Below are 20748 nucleotides of genomic sequence, written 5' to 3' on the forward strand. Positions count from 1 at the left end.
ATGCAAATGACTCTTTAATAAACATTAAAAACGTGTGTTGTATTTCGGTACTAATAAACTTACTTATAATATGAAATATTTGTTGTTTTATCGCTGCGATTTGTGCAGTTGAACGCTGAATACACTGCAGGCATGTTGACTTTATATTTTGTAACTAAAAATTCAACTAGAAAAGTTAAATATTGCAGTAATATCACAACAGTTGACACACTGCCAACACAAGCAACAGTAACACTTTCGTAATGTTTTGACTAAGGAGAACATGGCGGCCGAGTTAGTGTTGGTTGCCGCTAGGAGCGCTGTAACTAGTATCTCAGCCACTCTATGAAATTATAACTCGTTGGTCGTTACCGACAGCGAAATCTTTCAGATTATCTTGAAGGATCTGTTCGAAAGCTTTCTCATCTCCGTTAGAGCCCATGTTCAGAACGACGTTCACGCGAGCAATACCGGACACGCGGACAATGAAACCACACAAACAAATAGCAATGCAGATCGAAGATGCACACAACAGTCGATGTATACAGCATTCACACAACAGTCGATCGGACAACTCGTGGCACATGCGATGACGCGTGCCTACGTCACGATAACGGCGACACGAGCCAGGGATAAAACGATCGCCATGTTTTCCGGACAGCGTTTCGAGCTGACATCTGTCGGCGACGTCGAGCAACACTGCAGGACGTAACGGCTGTGTACTGGATCTCGCAATAAGCTGTTCAGCAGGAAAATGCTTAAAATAAGAAAGATGTCCTTCCTGATATCAATTACTTGTTTCTAGTTGCTTCAGGAAATTGGAATAAATGTTCATACCTATGGTCAACTTGTAAGGAATGTACTTCACACCCAGCAACGTTCTTGTTAATGTGTTTCTTATATATGGCAAATTGTTACGTTGCATTCGGCAATGCGCAGCAAACAAGAAAAATAAATCAATTTTTGAAAGGTTCAGACTATTTGTATCTGAACCTGTCGATGGAAAGCAACAAGTTCGTCTTACGAATGCAGATAGAAATGTCCGATGTGCGGCACGCTTATGTAATCCATCCTACTTTCCACGCCTGCATAACGTCCACCACCCTTGACCCAATGGTGCGCCTTCCTGTTCCCCCATTTAACGAGCACCGCGATATCTCGTTTCTAAAAGTCAACCTCGTAGTTGCACTGTTCACATACCTTCTATTTTGGACAGGTCGGAAGTTTAGTTTTGGAAACCCCCTGGCTTTACAGGTCAGCAGCCCCAAGTCATTTCCAATCTCTTGTTTATTTTCCTTTGCAACTCATCATCTTCAGTTATTATAAATAAGACACATTCGTAGCTAGTTATGAGCTTCATCAATTCGTTGTTGTACGTTACTTTAGTCATGTTCTAACTGAATTTCGGGTACACACTCAGTGTACTCCAGTTTTTTTTAAACTAGATGCCGACAGCATAGTGTAGCCAACTGTTAGGCGCCTGCGCGTGCTCAATATTGATTGATAATAATAGTTTGTCAAACCTGCAATATACTGAAGTGACCTCACATAATCAATAATACTGAAAAAAATCCTCAGTTGACAGCCTAGTTTTACAAGCTAAGATGTCGAACACGGGAAAGGAAGAGTGTGTGTTGCAATTATATTACCTACAGCTTCCAAGCAATGGATGACAGATTAAAAAGACGAAATGGGTGTGAGAATGGTTGAAAAAAGGGCCGGCTGTCCCCGTGTTAACTTACGGATAACCAGAACCATGGACCCAGAAGTTTTGTCTCTGGTGAGTCCTGCACCATACCGGTACAACAAGTTACTAATGTTGAGACGAGATAAATCAGAGAAGCAACCTACGTTAACGAGAGAGTCAGTCTCAGTTGACGAGAAATTACGAGTAACAAAGAGATTTCTGGCGATATGTAGGTCATTCGAATGCTCAGAGTCTAGTTCTGTAGTAGCAGCAAACATAATTACTAAAATTTTAGGGGAACTTGTGAAGCAATTATATCTGCCCAACAGGGATACGTCTAGGCAACAGACGTAAAACTTTTTTTTTTCATTTTTAATAATTTCGAGAAACTGATATGCATTTCGCAGATTTCTTACTAATCATTTCAGATATATGACGTATTTTTGTAAGAGAAAGGGCTTTTTCGAACTGTTATGTAATTCATCAACCGATACTATACTAAGGTAAGAAGTGACGTAGAGAATCAATCATGCGTTGACCATCCTAAAGTGGTATACACAGTGATTACATTCACATCGGTCTATTAAAATTGTTCTATGTTAAAAGATCACTTCAAAAATTGAATTTTAGGTGTGATACGAACAAAGGCGAATTGAAAGCAAGCAAAGAAAACTAATTCTGAGTGGCCAATACGTGAAGCTCTGTCAACATCTGAATATAGAATATTGTCAAAACCGTCAATACTTAACCTCACAGTTTCAGTATGTATTAACAATACCGAGAATATTTTGAAGGCCATCAATACAGCTCATCAGTGTACGGGCTTTCAGACGGTCAGTATAGTGACGGTTTGACAGTATTACTGGACGTGTGAGGGCCCCTGAAGGGGCCTGCTTCACATAAAATTATGTCCGGTTTTTCTTCGTTTCACTCAATGAAATTCGCTGCACCAGTGACTACTTTACATCATAAAGTGGTAGATAAATTACTGTTTTCGGATCAGCTGGTTCAGGGTCAGCCATCTCCCGCTAAAGTATTGTTACGATGATAAAACGACGAAGAACAAAATGAATCTTTTACTTAATGGCGTCAGTCCGGTCGCCGCATTTAGCTGTGGCGTGTCAGGCTCACAGACAACAGAGGCAGAAATTTACACCTGGCTGGCTCCACGTAGTGTCGAGCAGCGTCGCCAGAGAGCAGTAGCTGGTGGTGATGGTGAGCCGCAGCGACAGAGAGCAACAGGCGTTTTTTTTTTTTTTTTTTTTACTTTATTGGTATTTTAAAACCTGTACAATTCAGGTAGGCTGGCAGCGGCACACTACGCCGCTCTTCAGCCATAGCGGTTTACAAGAGTATAAAACACGGTGAATGACAATGAACAGAGTGACGGGCAAAAGAGAGAGGTCACAGAGACATAAAAAACACGGAGTCGTTCACATGTGACGATAACAACACTGAAAACACGTTGGCACGGCGCACAAAACACTGGTGAGTCCGACGGCACAAGTGAACGTAGGAGTGGGACGGCGGACACCAAAAACACTATATGACGTCACACACACGAAGCACAAAAGGCGACGATCTCCGGCGCGCGAATGTTCACTATACGTGTGCGAGTCCGGGGACCTGCCAAGAGAGGAGGAGGAGGGAGGGGAGTGGGAGAGCGAGAGGGGAGAGCAGAGATGCCACGGGCAGGGGAGATAGGGGGGAGGGAGGAAGGGGGAGAGGAAGCCCAGGGGAAGAGGGGGAAGGGAGGGGACAGGGAGATGGAAAAAGAAGGGAAGAGAAGAGAAGGGAGGGAGGGTGCCGAAAGGAAAGGACACGGGAAGTGGGGGGTGGGGCAGGGTCAAAGTTGATAGGAGGGGTAGATGGAGGGGACGAGGACATCATCAGGGAGAGGGAGCTGGCGGAAGCCACCTTGGGAGAGGGTATGGAGGGTGGAGAGATGGAGACCGGGTGGGACGTGCGAATACAGGCGCGGCAGCGGGCGGGGGTGGGAGAGGAGCGGGGAAACGAGCGGGTGAGGGGGATCAAGTTTACGTGAGGTGTACAGGATGCGTATCCTTTCAAGGAAAAGGAGGAGGTGGGGGAAGGGGATGAGATCATACAGGATCCGCGTGGGGGAGGGGAGACGGATGCGATAGGCAAGGCGGAGAGCATGGCGTTCAAGGATTTGGAGGGATTTATAGAAGGTAGGGGGGGCGGAGATCCAGGCTGGATGGGCGTAACAAAGGATAGGGCGGATGAGGGATTTATAGGTGTGGAGGATTGTGGAGGGGTCCAGACCCCACGTGCGGCCGGAAAGGAGCTTGAGGAGACGGAGTCGGGAACGTGCCTTGGCTTGGATTGTCTGGAGATGGGGAGTCCAGGAGAGGCGACGGTCGAGGGTGACGCCAAGGTACTTAAGGGAGGGAGTGAGGGCGATAGGACGGCCATAGACGGTGAGATAGAAATCAAGGAGGCGGAAGGAAGGGGTGGTTTTGCCTACAATGATCGCCTGGGTTTTGGAGGGATTGACCTTGAGCAACCACTGGTTGCACCAAGCGGTGAACCGGTCAAGATGGGATTGGAGAAGGCGTTGGGAGCGTTGCAGGGTGGGGGCAAGGGCAAGGAAGGCGGTGTCATCGGCAAACTGGAGGAGGTGGACAGGGGGCGACGGCGGCGGCATGTCCGCTGTGTACAAAAGGTACAGAAGGGGGGAGAGGACGGAGCCTTGGGGCACACCGGCGGAGGGGAAAAAGGTGTAGGAATCGGTGTTATGGATGGTGACATAGGAAGGACGGCGGGAGAGAAAGGAACCGATCAGACGGACGTAGTTAATGGGAAGGGCGAAGGTTTGGAGCTTGAAGAGGAGACCGGAATGCCAGACGCGGTCATAAGCGCGTTCGAGGTCAAGTGAGAGGAAGATGGCGGAGCGACGGGAATTAAGCTGTTCGGAAAGGAGATGAGTGAGGTGAAGGAGAAGATCGTCGGAAGAGAAGGATGGCCGAAAGCCACACTGGGTGACGGGAAGGAGGCGGTGCTGGCGGAGATGCTGGTGGATGCGGCGGGTGAGGATAGATTCTAGGACCTTGCTGAAGACCGAGGTAAGGCTGATGGGACGGTAGGAGGAGACGGCGGACGGCGGTTTGCCAGGTTTAAGGAACATGAGGATACGGGAGGTTTTCCACAGGTCGGGGTAGTAACCGGTGGACAGGACTACATTGTAGAGCCTGGCCAGGGTGGAGAGGAAAGAGACAGGAGCTTCACGAAGGTGACGGTAGGTGGCACGATCGTGACCAGGAGCGGTGTTGCGTTTTGTGCGGAGTGTATCAATGAGATCCTGTGTAGTGATAGGGGCATTGAGTTCCGTGTGTGTAATGTTGTCCAAGTACTGGAAGCCAGGAGCGAGGGGAGGGGAAGAGGTGTCAGTTCGATCGCGGATATCTGGGAAGAGGGAGTAATCGAACTGGGGATCATCGGGGACGGAAAATACATCGGAGAGGTAGGAGGCAAAGTGATTGGCCTTACTAAGGGAGTCAGGGAAAGGGTGATCATCATGGAGAAGAGGATAATAGGGGGAGGGTTTAGTTCCGGTAAGGCGACGGAAGGCCGACCAGAACTTGGACGAGTTGATTGGTAGGGTTGCATTTAAACGGGTGCATGTCTGTCGCCAGTCCCGGCGTTTCTTAGCCGCGAGCAAATTACGAACGTGTCGCTGGAGTTGCCGGTGGCGGCGTAGTGTGTCCGGGTCACGCGTGCGGAGGAAGGCACGGTAGAGACGACGGGATTCACGGAGGAGGAGAACGGCCTGTGGGGGTAAGGTAGGACGGTGGGGGTGGATGGCGACAGTAGGAACGTGGGCCTCCACGGCCTCAGACAAGGTCCGCTGGAGAAAGGAGGCGGCATGGGTGACATTGTCAGGGTGGTGGTAGGTGAGAGGGTGGCTATCGACCTGGGTGGAAAGGGTATCCCGGTAGGCATTCCAGTCGGCTCGGGAATAGTCGTGGACATACTTAGGGGGAGGGTCAGTACGAGGGTCGGGGCGAGGGCGACGACCGTCTGAAACGGTGAGGAGGACAGGGAGATGGTCGCTACCAATAGGCTCCAGGACATCCACCGTGATGCGGCCAAGGAGGTTGGGGGAGGAGAGGATAACATCAGGAGTGGAGTTGGATTCAGGACGGGTATGCCGGGGGATGGGGACGAGGTCACCTTGAAGGGTGGAGAGGAACCGATGCCATCGCCGTAACTGGGCAGCGGAACGACTATGGATGTTGAGGTCGGCGGCGATCACGTAGGAGGAAAAGGTACGATCGACGTGGGAGAGGAAGTCGAAGGGAATAGGAGCGTTGGGGCGGACATAGATGGTGGCGCAGGTAACGGTAAGGCCGGGGAAGAAGAGACTAAGGATCAGGTGTTCGGTGGGGTCGGGAAGGAGAGGTTGGAGCCGAACGGGGATCTGGCGGTGGTGACCAATGGCAACTCCGCCACGCGCAATCGGGAGGGGATTATCGGAGCGGTGGAGGAGGTAGGGCGAAGTGTGGACTGTGTGTTGGGGTTGCAGGAAGGTTTCATTGAGGAGGAAGGCATCCACGCGGTGGGTGGCAAGGGTGTGCAGGAACAGGTTTTTGTTGGCAGGAAGGGAGCGTATGTTGTTGAAAAGGATACGTTGCTGTCGCGCCATGACTGGGATTTAAACGAGGGTGTCAAGACGGGAGAAGGTGAAATGGGCCTGGTTGTTGGAGTAGGTGGCGTACATCTTGAGTTGGAAGATGGAACGGGCAGCAAGGGAGATCTGCTGGAGGGTGTGAGGGCGCTGAAAGGGATGAACATTCTGGAGGACGATGGTGAGGAACCTGATGATGTCCTCAGCGGTGGGTGGGGGACGAAGGGAATTGCCAGGGGGGGTGGGGGCGTCCAGAGGACGGACAGGTACGGTGAGTTCAGGAGTGGTTGGAGGGGGTCGGGCTTTACACTTTTGGGAGTAGGTGGGATGAGGGAGATTGCAGGTATTACAGGAGGGAGGGGATTGGAGGTTAGGGCACTGCCGGAGGAAGTGCGCCTGCCGACAATGCGGGCAGGTGGGGGCCTCGCGGCACTCAGCTGTGGGGTGCGCATTATAGCGCAGACACCTCTGGCAGCGCAGGGATTGAGGAGGGGAATGGGAAGGGTCGACCTTGTACCGCTGGTGGAAGAGGAGGGCACCCTCCTTCAGGAGACGGTCAATGGAGGGGGCGTCCTCAGAGAAAACCCGCATAAGGCGGGTGGGGCCGGCCGAGTTGAAAATGCGGCGGACCGCCCGCACCTCCAGCGTGGGATGGGCCTGGAGCTCCGCCAACACCTCCTCCTCCGTGATCGACGGACTGAGCCGCGTGATCACGGCGGTGAGGGTCGGCGGGCGACGCGGGGGTTGGGGTTGGCGGGTAGGAGATGGAGAAGGAGCAGGGGTAAGGGAGGCGTTGGGACCAAAACGGGTGATGGGGAGACGGGAGAGGATGTCAGTATGGAGGGTTGGGCTGGGGGAGGAGATGAGAACAGAATCTCGGCGAGGAGTGAGGAGGGAGATGGGGGCACCAGGACAATGCTGGCGAAGGAAGAGGGTGAGGTTCCGGGCTTCAAGGAGAGAGGGATCAGGACGGGAGAGGAGGTAGCGGTAGGAGGAAGGGAGAGAGGAGGAGGATGAGGGGGCAGGGACAGGCGGGGAGACTTCCATGGCATCAAGGGTGGGGGAAGGAGGACGAGGTGCAGCCTTTTTGGAAGCAGAGGAAGCAGGGGTGCCACCGGGGCGCTTGACGGCGGTGGAGGAGGTGTGGGGGATGGGAACAACGGGAATGTGGCGGGGAGGGGCAGGTCCCGGGGCCGGAGTCGGCGCCGGAGATGGTGACGGTGACGGTGAAGGCGACGATGACGATGACGGCGGCAGAGGCGGCGGCGATGGCGAAGGTGACGGGGAGAGCTGGGCGTGGGCAGTGGCCCGACGGGCCACCACCCGAGCTGGAGCTGCAGTGACAGGCTGGGGGAGTGGGGGGAAGGGATCAGAACGAGAGGAGCGGGAGGAAGAAGCGGGAGAGGGGGCGACAAAGATAGAGGGTGAAGGGACAGTGAGGAGAGGTGGAATGGAAGGAGGGAGGTGGGACTGGGCACACCAAGTTATAGTGGTGGAGGCAGCGGAAGGGGAGGTATAGACAATGGCGGTGGTGGTAGTAGTGACAGTGGTGGTGGGGGCGGACATGACGGGAGAGAGAAACAAGAACGAACAGAACGAAGAGGAGAGGACAGAAACCGGGGACAGACAAAGACGAAGACGGATGAAGACGAAGACGGCCGTAGACCAGGGTCAGGACGGCGGCGATGGTGGCGACCAGGCGGCACCGGATGGCGGCGGCGGCGGCGGCGGCGGCGGCGGGCACCGGCGGCGGCGGCGGCGGCGGCGGCGAGCACCGGCAGGCGGCGGGCACCGGCGGCGGCGGCGGCGGCGGCGAGCACCGGCAGGCGGCGGCGGCGGGCACCGGCAGGCGGCGACCAGGCGGGGGCGACGAGCCCCGGCAGGCGGCGGCGGCGGCGGCGGCGGCGGCAAGGACCGGAAGGCGGCGACCAAGCGGCGGCGGCGGCGGCAAACAGACGACACGGCAAGGATCTTCCACGTCGAAGGCGCACCCTGAGAGTAGCCCAGGCAGTGAAACTCTTCGATGAAGAAGAGAGGGAATCCAACCCTCGAATACGCATGAAAGGCAACAGGCGTCTAAAGCTAGCAAAATGAGGGATGCTCAACTACCTGACCTAGACCTACTGATAGATGGCTCTAGCGTCAAGCTACCGCTAGCTTTAGACGTCTGTGTCTGTATGCGCCACAGACATAGGTGCCCATTTAAGACAACAGAAACCGTGCTTATCAGTATACCTTAATTTAGCTGCTAACGACTCTTCACTGGCAGTATCCGCCAAAACCACAGTTATCCTATCTTCTCTGGTGATGTAGTTATTTTTCATAGCTGTGAATGTTGATTCGTCGCGAATGATGTTGCCGATCCTTTGCTTGAATCTATTCCGAGTGATTTTGTCACATTTTTAGTTCCCTTGCCCGTCAAAGTATTTCTTCTCCAATAGTTATCACATATCATTTTTGTGTGTGTGACGGTCTTGATCCATAATGTAATACTTCAGTTATAATTACAATGCCAAATATCCTTAATGACATTGTAGCGGAACGACTACAATTTTTGGCTAGTAATGTCAAAGTCCTACGTTTAGTACCCAGTTAGTACTCATTGAATTTTTTTATCTGGTGGAAAGATCTGGAAGGAGGTTCCTTCCGCCTTGGGAAACCAACAGAAAAGCTACTTGAATATAAAAGGAGCGAAATTGACGCGCAAATCGCTAACGTAACGGTTTATGTCGAAAGGCTTGCTTCAGGATTCGTGACACATTTGTTAACAGCAGAAGCATCAGCCTTTATTTTTTCGGGTTGGCGAGTGAGATGCTCTATGCATTACAACTACAGATCTTATTCTTTCCAAGATTCCAGACCAGTTCTACAGAATTTAGGTCGAAACTGTGTGGCGGAACTAGGAAGGGAACCTTTCCTTGCAAGATTTTTTCACTATAGTTAGGGTCAAGCCTGTTCTGCGCATCTACGTCACGCATTCTCCGACAACCAATATGCGCTCAGCACTGTTCTCAGATCTCTGCTGTGAAAGTGGTTGCCATCGTGAGCATTAAACGCGACCGTAGCGAGTTATTTGGTAAACTTTTATTCCATTTCTTGCGAGTTGTCATTTTTTTTTCCTTTATTGAGTGTCGATTCCCCCTAAAGGGGGCGGGCTGGCAGCAGCTTATTACGCCGCTCTTCAGCCTACAGAATTTGTTTTAAAAAGATGAAGATAATAAAAAAATAATAACAGTTGGCGATAAAATCGGTGACTTAAAGGTAAAATGGCAGAAAATTCTGGAGCTTAAACATAAAACACAGGGTGGATGATGCTAATAAAATACACAGGAAGCAGAAAAATAATAGACAGACAATTAAAAAGCATGGCGACAGTCTGGGTTCTGTTCGCAAGAGATATAAAAAGCACACCCAGCGACAGCATGATTTCTGTTTGCAACACTGTGGAAGGACGCACAACACTGAACGAGTTGTTTTTTTTTTCTTTATTGTGATTTCATTCCCCTGCCCCATATGGGCAGGGGAGGGCTGTCAGCAGCACAATCCGCCGCTCTTCAGCCGAGTGACACGACAACTAAGACAAGAATAAAATAATACATACATAAGGAGCTAAAAAAGGGGAACATAAAACAGAGTAAGGGGAGAAAATGGAGGTAAAAAGACATGGACATGTAGACGTTCATGGGGGACAGTTAAAAAAGTCACCAGAAAGTTAAAAAATACAGTTGGCGATTCTTAAAACACAGAGAAGACACTGGATGCTCATGCACAGGTTAAAAGTTGGCCACAGTATTAAAAATACTACGAAACAACACACTTAAAACCCACTTGGAGCACACACGACGAAGAATAAAACTACCAGGTGGCACCTGCCGAGGGAAAGGTCAGAGAGGATGGAAAAGGAGGGGAGAGCATGGGGCAGCTGAGGAAGTGGCGGGATGAAGAGAGGAGGGGCAACCATGGGTTCACGAAGAGGCAGGAGACGCGTGGGGCGGGAGAGGAAAAGGGAAGACAGGGCAGGAGGGAGCGCAGAGACACTGAAAGAAGGCACAAGAGATGGACGGGGAGTAGGAGGGGAAATCCGCTCGCGAGGAGGGAGGGGGAGGAGAGGGAGCCCGCAGGAGGAGGCAGGAAGAGGGGGTTAGAGTTGGTAGGAAGGGTAGATGTCAGGGCAAAGCTCATCATCCGGGAGGGGTAGACGGTGGAAGTTGTGTTGGGAAAGGAGATGGAGGGTGTGGAGATGGTGAGAGGGAGGGACAGAACGGTAAAGGCGCGGCAACTGGTTGGGGGTGGAGAGGAAGGGAGACACCAGAGGGTGAAGGGGATCGAGGCGGCGGACAATATAGAGTGTGCGGATGTGTTCAAGGAAAAGGAGAAGGTGGGGGAAGGGGATGAGGTCATAGAGGATGCGCGTGGGGGACGGAAGGCGGATGCGGAAGGCGAGGCGGAGGGCATGGCGTTCGAGGATTTGGAGGGCTTTGTAGAACAGGGGAGGGGCGGAAATCCAAGCGATGCTGGCATAACAAAGGATGGGGCGAACGAGTTGTCACGGTCGATGGTAGAGATAAGCAACAAATTCGCACAGGCAAGTGAGAATCATAATTTGCAGCAAACACGCTTTTTTCTAGCGCAGAGCACGTGTATGCGCTTACAGCAATCGTCGCTTGAAACCGGCAAACAGTGCAATCCCCGTCCATATCTCGAGCTGCGCGAACAGTTATCATTCATAGATCAGACTATAGAATAAGCAGGAGTTGGAATTTCCTTGCCGCTCCGTATTACAGGTGCCGCAAAGGATCATGGTAACGTGACCGTAGAGTCATCTATCGTTTGATCCTGTAGTTGAGCGTGACCCGAGACACCTGGACTCGCAAAGGATCATGGAGGCTTGACGCTACAGCCATCTATCGGTAGGTCAGGTAGTTGAGCATCCCTCATTTCGCTATCTTTAGACGCCTGTGCTTCAGTTAGGGTGACCATACGTCCCGATTAATCGGGATTGTCCCGTTTTTTGAGGCTCAAAAATTTGTCCCCACTTTTTTTTAAAAACAAGCGATTTGTCCCGATTTTCAAGGATTACTTTCAGACATTTACAAAGTACTTAAAATATTCTCTGACTGTCGATTTCATAAAATATCAACTGACATTCCGTACGTTGGTACCCCCTGATAATGTACAGCTTAAGCACTATAATTGTTGCGTACCCTTATTTTCTTTGCATCCTTCCAAGACCCAGGCAATCATCGTAGGTCGTACCACTCGCTCCTTCCGGCTCCTGGATTTCTCCCCTACTGTCTGCGCCCATCCTGTCCGCCTCACCCCCACCCTCACCTACCTTGGCCTTACCATTGACCGTCACCTCACCTGGATCCCTCATCTCTGCTCCATCCAATCCAAAGCCCACTCCTCAAACTCCTCTCTGGCCGGACGTGGGGGTTGCACCCCTCCACCATCCTCCACACCTACAAATCCTTAATCCGTCCCATCCTCTGTTATGCCAGTCCTGCCTGGATATCTGCCCCCCCCCCCCCCCCCCAAATTCTATAAGTCCCTCCAGATCCTTGAGTGTCATGCCCTCCGCCTCGCCTTCCGTATACGCCTTCCGTCCCCCACGCGGATCCTCTATGATCTCATTCCTTTCCCCCATCTGCTCCTATTCCTCGAACATATCCACATCCTCTACACCTCCCGCCGTCTTGAACCCCCTCACCCCCTGGTTGCTCCTCTCCTCTCCCATCCCTGCCCCCTGCCACGTCTTCACCGTTGTGTTCCCCCTACCCTCCATCTCTCCACCCTACATCTCCTTTCCCAAGGAGGCTTTCATCAACTCCCCCTCCCGGACGATGCCCTCTCTCCCTCCATTTATCCCTCCTATCAACTCTGATCCTCACCCCCCTCCTTTCCTCCGTCCTTTCCCTGGGCTCCCTCTTCCTCCCCCCTTCCATCCTGTTTTTTCTCCCCGCCCACCCCCCCCGAGTCCTTTTGCATTCACCTCCTCTGCCTTCCCCACTCCCTGGCACATCTGCTCAGCACCCCCCACCCCTCTTATGGGTCCTCATTCTCCATTGGCTTCTTTCCCCCCTCCCACCCTTCACTTTTCCTCTCCTTCCCCCCCTTTTTAATTTCTCCATCATCTGTCCAGTTTCCCCCCCACCTGCTCTCGGCTGTGGTATGTCATATTTGTGCCAACTTTTTAGTGCAGTGTTTAAGTGAGTGTTCAGTGTTGTGCGTCTTTCCACAGTGTTTCAAACAGAAATCATGCTGTTGCTGGGTGTGCATTTTATATCTTGCGAACAGAAACCAGACTGTCGCCGTGTTTTTTGACTGTCTGTCTGTCTGTTATTTTTCTGCTTCTTGTGTATTTTCTTAGCATCATCAACCCTGTGTTTTTATGTTTTAAGTTCCAGAATTTTATGCCATTTTAACTTTAAGTCACCGATTTTATCGCCAACTGTTATTTTTTATTATCTTCATCTTTTTAAAACAAATTCTGTAGGCTGAAGAGCGGCATAGTCAGCTGCTGCCAGCCCGCCCCCTTCGGGGGGAATTGAAATTCAATAAAGAAAAAAAAAAAAATTTTCATTGCTTTTGCTTTCCACTGTTGTCAGCACTCAGTATCAGTTTCGTGTAGTGCTAGCACGTCGTGGCGATGCCGAAACGAAAATCAAAGTTTTCGGAAGAGCTTCAGAGGAAATTCCCTTGCTTCACTGCTACAGACAATGACTGTTCAGCAAAATGTGACGTACGTAACTGTGCTATATCCGTGTCTCACGGTGGTGCTGCAGATCTCAAGCATCATACCGAATCAGAGAAACACAGGAAGAATCTTCGATCGGCAGGTTCCTCGCAAAAAATGACGAGATATTTTGTAATTTAAAATACACAAGAACAGAAAAACGTAGCTGCAGCAGAAGGAACCCTGTCATTCCATGTTGTTAAACACCACCAAAGCTATTGTCCTAATGACTGCAGTGTTCAACTAAACAAAAAAATTTTTCCTGATTCTAAGATTGCAGAAAATGTTTTGTGTGGAAGAACAAAGTGTGAAGCAATTATCAACAATGTTATAACTCCGCATTCCCAGAAACAGGTAATAGCTGCTGTAAACAGTGCAAAATACTTTTCAATGTCTACTGATGCTAGCAACCATGGGCATCAGAAAATTTTTCCTGTGGTAGTTCAGTATTTTTCTGTAAGTGAGGGCAGACAAAATTGCTTGAGCTTGATGAATTGCAGAACGAAAAGTCCGAAACAATTTCCAATTATCTTTCTCATGTTGTACAGTCATTCAGTATCTTCTCAAAGCGTGTTGCATTTGGTGCAGACAATACTAACTGTAATTTTGGGGGGTTTAATGAAGAAAGAGGGTAATAATGTTTTCACACATCTGAAAGAAAAATTAAAAAACTCTAACATTGTTGGCATAGGTTGTCCAGCACATATTGTTCATAACACACTTCAAAGTGCTTGTGATGTTTTACCTGTTGACATTGACTGCATTGTCATGAAGTTGTACAACCATTTTCATATTCTATTCGTGTTGCAGAACTCACTGAATTCTGTGAATTTGTTGGTGTCACTTACAAAAATTTACTTTTCTTTTCCAAAACAAGGTGGCTTTCATTGTTGCCAGCCATACAAAGGATCTTGAAAATGTATGAACCTTTGAAATCTTACCTTTTGTCACAGTCAAACTCAAAGTGCCCTGCAATCTTAAAGAGTTTTTTCAGTGATCCTATAAATGAATGTTATTTACTTTTTGTACATCCACAAATGAGTGTTTTACAAAATCCATTCTGAGCATTGAGAAACAGAATAATTCCATATATGAAGTATTACCAGTCTTAAATAAAGCTTTGACAAGTCTAAATTCAAGGAGACATGAACATTTTGTACCACTAAGTGTAAAAAAAAACTGCTGAATGATTGTGATGATCAGTCTGTTAAGAAATTTGAAATAGCAGTATCAACGTTTTATTATGCTTCAGTAGACTATTTATCCTCATGCTTACAGGGAATAGCTGAGTTTTCTGTATTCTCATGGATGATGCTCACAGAACCACCAGAATGGCCAGTAGTTGAAAATAATGTGGCTAAATGAAAAGGGAATTCTAGTAAATGACAGCCTCTTATTTGATGAAATAGTTCATATACAGTAATTTATAAAACAAAAAGTGGAAACAGACTGTGAACAATGGAATGAGTTGATGGCACATGAAAACTGATGTAGGTTTTTCAGATGAACAGTTCAGAGAATCACTTATAAAGCGCAGTACTTCTTTTCACTCCCTGCCCACAATGCAAATGTTGAAAGAGTTTTCAGCTTACTATCGTCACAGTGGACAGATGAGAGGAATAGATTTACGGTGAGAAGCGTTAAGTGTATTTTACTGACCTGTTTAAACTTCAGTAAATACAGTTGCACTGACTTCTATTCATACCTATTGAGCAAACTTGAGTTGCTGAATGAAATTTCATCTTCGAAGAAATATGATTGCAGTGTGGAATCCACAAAACCATAAATTTCTTGTGTTCACTAAGAACTTTTTTTGTAGTGATTGTTACTGTGTCTTTCTACATTGTGTGTTATAAATGTTACATTTCTTAATAAGTAAATTTCTGAAAATTTGAAATGTACTTCTTTCCAGTCTTTCCATTCTTTGTTTGGTTTTGTTCACACACACACACATACGCACACACACACACACACACACACACACACACACACACACACACATACACATACACACAAATATCAGTGAAGGCTATATTTGCAGAGGAAGAAGAGATGTTAGCATTAAAAGTGATATTTAACAAGAAATAAAAATTGTCCCACTTTTTGGCCAGGAAAATGTATGAACGTCCCACTTTTTTCTGAAGAAAATATGGTCACCCTAGCTTCAGTGCATTTTTAAGGAGCACTCACACCTTCAATACTGCTGTCAATATATCGACAATGTGCCAATGTACTGACCGTCTGAAGGTGAGTATTGGCGTACTGTCAATACCGGAAATATGTACAGAGCTTACCGTGTTTCTCGAAACAGCTGCAGAGTGATAGCTTGTATCAGAGAACTACCGTTTACATTTGCACTTCGTATCATCCTTGAATCCACGTCGAGAGAGTTAGGTAGAGAAGTGAACAGACAATTAACGTTGCAGTTCTTGAATGTTACAGCAGTAATCCTTGTCAATGGAATCAAAGGTCACTGGCATCGATGGGCAAGAAAATGCTTGATGGATATCAGCTGTTATTAGACATTTATCACTTGCAATATCGGGGAGAAATAGAAGATGTGAAAAAGAATATTAACATAATGTGAACAGATATCCGCAAGGGGCTGAAAAACTGAAGGATTACATGAGGTCGGGTTTTGGAACGTCAGACTTTTAATTATACACCAAAGTATTTGACAGAGCTTCGCATCCTCACTGCCACAAGGGGATACGTGGCATCGTAATAATTGAGTTTTGTTTTTCGATTTTATCATTACAAGTAAGTTGTCACATGATTCAGGTCTCATACGAGAGTTCAGAGGAGCCAACAAAAATATAGACACTATTCAGTGGTTAAGTTAATATCGTTGGAACAGAATGACATTTCGTTGCAATTTTGCGCCGTAGTGTAGTCCATCGTTTCGTCAACAGGTCTTGAAGTGGTACTGGAAATACAACGGCAATGGCATAATGTGTGCAGAACTCAACCACCAATATGTACAGGAATTTACTCCAGATGAATTTGAAGCTGATGGTACTGTTCAGGATGTTCTACATCTACATCTACATGACTACTCTGCAATTCACATTTAAGTGCTTGGCAGAGGGTTCATCGAACCACAATCATACTAACTCTCTACCATTCCACTCCCGAACAGCGCGCGGGAAAAATAAACACCTAAACCTTTCTGTTCGAGCTCTGATTTCTCTTATTTCATTTTGATGATCATTCCTACCTATGTAGGCTGGGCTCAACAAAATATTTTCGCATTCGGAAGAGAAAGTTGGTGACTGAAATTTCGTAAATAGATCTCGCCGCGACAAAAAACGTCTTTGCTTTAGTGACTTCCATCTCAACTCGCGTATCATATCTGCCACAGTCTCTCCCCTGTTACATGATAATACAGAACGAGCTGCCCTTTTTTGCACACTTTCGATGTCCTCCGTCAGTCCCACACCGCGCAGCAATATTCTAACAGAGGACGAACGAGTGTAGTGTAAGCTGTCTCTTTAGTGGACTTGTTGCATCTTCTAAGTGTCCTGCCAATGCAACCTTTGGCTCGCCTTCCCCACAATATTATCTATGTGGTCTTTTTAACTGAATTGTTCGTAACTTTAACACCCAGGTACTTAGTTGAACTGACAGCCCTGAGAATTGTACTATTTATCGAGTAATCAAATTCCAACGGATTTCTTTTGGAACTCGTGTGGATCACCTCACACTTTTCGTTATTTAGCATCAACTACCATCTGCCACACCATACAGCAATCTTTTCTAAATCGCTTTGCACCTGATACTGGTCTTCAGATGACCTTACTAGACGGTAAATTACAGCATCATCTGCGAACAACCTAAGAGAACTGCTCAGATTGTCACCCAGGTCATTTATTAGATCAGGAACAGCAGAGGTCCCAGGACGCTTCCCTGGGGAACACCTGATATCACTTCAGTTTTACTCGACGATTTGCCGTCTATTACTACGAACTGCGACCTGCCTGACAGGAAATCACGAATCCAGTCGCACAACTGAGACGATACCCCGTAGGCCCCTGAAGTAAATGTCTGGCAGACAAAAATTATCAAGTCCAGCTTCCAACGCTGTTGTATTCCTATACTTTACTAGGTCACCTCAAAAATCTATGAAGCAAGGTGCACGTGAAAGTGGGTCAAGACAATCATCTGTATCATGAATTCTGAAGGCTGAAAAGTGGAAAGTGTGCATTACAAGGTCGCTGTGCGCATACGAACAAGGACGACCCAGATTGAAGGACGGACTATTGCGAGTGGTTCGAAGGAACGCTTCGCAAGGATGAACAAGGATGGTTATCTGATCTCACGAGGCACAATTCAAACTGAACGGTACTGTAGATCACTGCAACTGCATGTACTACGCTCCTGAAAATCCACACATTCACGGGGACAAACATGTTAACCTACCGGGTGTTAATGTGTGGTGTAGTCTGTCATCAGACAGTTTGATTGGCCCATTGATTGAAGGCACTGAAACTGGTGAGGTGTATCTTCATATGCTGCAAACATCGATTATACCTACCATCGGAGATGTGTTTCCAAATGAAAGATTTTACCTACAACAAGATGGCGTTCTCCCTCAGTACCACACAGATGTCAGACCATAGGTGGATGAAAATCTACCTGGACAAGGGATAGGTGGAAGAGCAGCTGTTGAATCCCACCACAGTCTCTTAACTTCTACATATGGGGACCTCAAAAAATGAGGTTTATCAACAGAAGCCACGTACACTGAATGAGCTACAAGAGACCATCGAGGCATCCTGTTTAGCTATCACACCCACGACACTCAGAGCCATAGTTTGGTCAACAGTTCAGTGGCATCAATGTTGTTTGGCTGCTAATGGGGGTCAAATGGTTCAAATGGCTCTGAGCACTATGGGACTTAACATCTGTGGTCATCAGTCCCCTAGAACGCTTTCTCCTGGTTTGAAATGTTGTCTTCACGAAATCATATCACAAATTGAAAATTATGACAATATTATATTACAGTTCTCTATACAGGGTGTTACAAAAAGGTATGACCAAATTTTCAGGAAACATTCCTCACACACAAAGAAAGAAAATTTGTTATGTGGACATGTGTCCGGAAACGCTTACTTTCCATGTTAGAGCTAATTTTATTACTACTCTTCAAATCATATTAATCATGGAATGGAAACACACAGCAACAGAACGTACCAGCGTGACTTCAAACACTTTGTTACAGGAAATGTTCAAAATGTCCTCCGTTAGCGAGGATACATGCATCCACCCTCCGTCGCACGGAATCCCTGATGCGCTGATGCAGTCCTGGAGAATGGCGTATTGTATCACGGCCGTCCACCATACGAGCACGAAGAGTCTACATTTGGTACCGGGGTTGCGTAGACAAGAGCTTTCAAATGCCCCCATAAATGAAAGTCAAGAGGATTGAGGTCAGGAGAGCGTGGAGGCCACGGAATTGGTCCGCCTCTACCAATCCATCGGTCACCGAATCTGTTGTTGAGAAGCGTACGAACACTTGGACTGAAATGTGCAGGAGCTCCATCGTGCATGAACCACATGTTGTGTCGTACTTGTAAAGGCACATGTTCTAGCAGCACAGGTAGAGTATCCCATTTGAAATCATGATAACGTGCTCCATTGATGGTACATACTGACGAAACTAAAATGAGCTCTAACATGGAAATTAAGTGTTTCCGGACGCATGTCCACATAACACGTTTTCTTTATTTGTGTGTGAGGAATGTTTCCCTAAAGTTTGGCCGTACCTTTTTATAACATCCTGTATATCGCTCAAACAGAGATCATGAGGATAAGACTGGAATAATTGCTGCACACACAGAGATATTCAAAGAATCGGTCATCCCACACCCATAAGTGAATGGAACGGGAAGAAACTTTAATAACTAATACAATGGAATGTACCCTCTGCCATGCACCTCGCAGTGCCTCTCTCTCTCTCTCTCTCTCAGAGAGAGAGAGACGTGGATGCATGTGTGAGTCTCATTAAAATATATTGAAGATTTGACATTATATTACCGGTAGTGAGAGTGTTATTCTCAGTAAATATTGAACATTTGAGGGCCCTTGACTTCGCTGGGGAAATACTGAAGTTTCTTGATCTTGACTAGTAGACCTTGCGTTAAAAATGTTATATTTTCATAGTTACTATTGCATGTTTTTACTACGTTTCGAGGATATATACACTCATCAGTCAGGACATTATGGCAACCTACCTAATAGCCGGTACGACCACCTTTACCACGGATAACAGCGATGATGCGTCGTGGCATAAAACCAATGAGGCCTTGGAAGGTTGCTGGAGGCAATTGACACCGCATCTGTACAAACAAGTCACCTAATTCCCGTAAATTCCGGAGAGGGGGCCAATGAGCTCTGACAGCATGTTCAATCACATCCCAGGTGTCTCCGTTTTTCTTCAGATCTGGGAACAGGGCGGGTGGGGGGCAACACATAAATAGGAACTCGCCATTGTTTTCCTCGAATCACTCCATTACACTCCTGGCCTTATGACATGGCGCGTTATCTTGCTGAAAAATGCCACTGCTGTCAGGCTCTGAGCACCATGGGACTTAACATCTGAGGTCGTCAGTCCCCTAGAACTACTTAAATGTAACTAAGCTAAGGACATCCGTGGCCGAGGCAGGATTCGAACCTGCGACCGTAGCAGTCGCACGGTTCTGGACTGAAACGCCTAGAAGCGCTCGGCCACCGTGGCCGGCCTGCCGTCAGGAAACATGATTGTCATGGAGGGGTGTTGTCACGGTGCCTTGCATGGGCTCCACTGGACTCAAAGATTTCCACGTGAATGTTCCCCAGCATAACAGCGCTGCCACCAGCTTGTCTCCATCCTGCAGTACAGGTGCCCAGGAGCTGTTCCCCTGGTAGAAGAAGGATTTACTCCCTCCCATCGGTATGATGAAGAAGATATTGGGATTCATCAGAGAGTGCAATACTCTGTCAATGTGCCTACATCCACTGCTGACGGTCGCTTTCCCATTTCAGTTGTAGTTGCTGTCGTGATGTTAACAGTGGCACATACACGGGCCATTGGCTGCGTAGGCCCAGCATCATGAGTGTTTGGTGTGCTGTGTGTTCAGACACATTTGTACTCTGACCACCCTTAAAGTTTGATATTGCTTTCACCACAGTTCATCACCTGTCCTGTTTCACCAGGCTGTCCAGCCTACGACGTCCGACATCTGTAATGAGAGGTAGCCGCCAAATCCTGTGACAACTGGACGTGGTTTCACCTTGGTTTCGCCATGTGTTGTAACCACTCACCACTGCTCTCCTTGAACACCTGACAAGTCGTACAGTTTCTGAAATGTTCGTGCCGAGCCTCTAGGCCTTCACAAACTGCCCTCAGTCAAACTCAGATAGATCATGCGCCTTCCCCATTCTACACCTGCACAGCACGCTCACTGAAACTACACTAATGGCCATTAAAATTGCTACACCAACAAGAAATGCAGATGATAAACGGGTATTTATTGGACAAATATATTATACTAGAACTGACATGTGATTACATTTTCGCACAATTCGGGTACATAGATCGTGAGAAATCAGTACCCAGAACAACCACCTCTGGCCGTAATAACGACCTTGATATGCCTGGGCATTGAGTCAAACAGATCTTGGATGGCGTGTACAGGTACAGATGCCGGTGCAGCTTCA

General features: G+C 48.0%; 1 protein-coding gene across 7 annotated transcripts in view; it reads right to left on the reverse strand.

Moving 5' to 3' along the window:
- Positions 1 to 20748, reverse strand: part of LOC126426899 (zinc finger protein 664-like) — a 290556-nt gene that overhangs the window by 176577 nt on the left and 93231 nt on the right. The gene's annotated exons all lie outside the window — the stretch shown is intronic.

The sequence above is a fragment of the Schistocerca serialis genome, chromosome 11, assembly GCF_023864345.2.
Source record: "Schistocerca serialis cubense isolate TAMUIC-IGC-003099 chromosome 11, iqSchSeri2.2, whole genome shotgun sequence".
NCBI lineage: Eukaryota > Metazoa > Arthropoda > Insecta > Orthoptera > Acrididae > Schistocerca > Schistocerca serialis.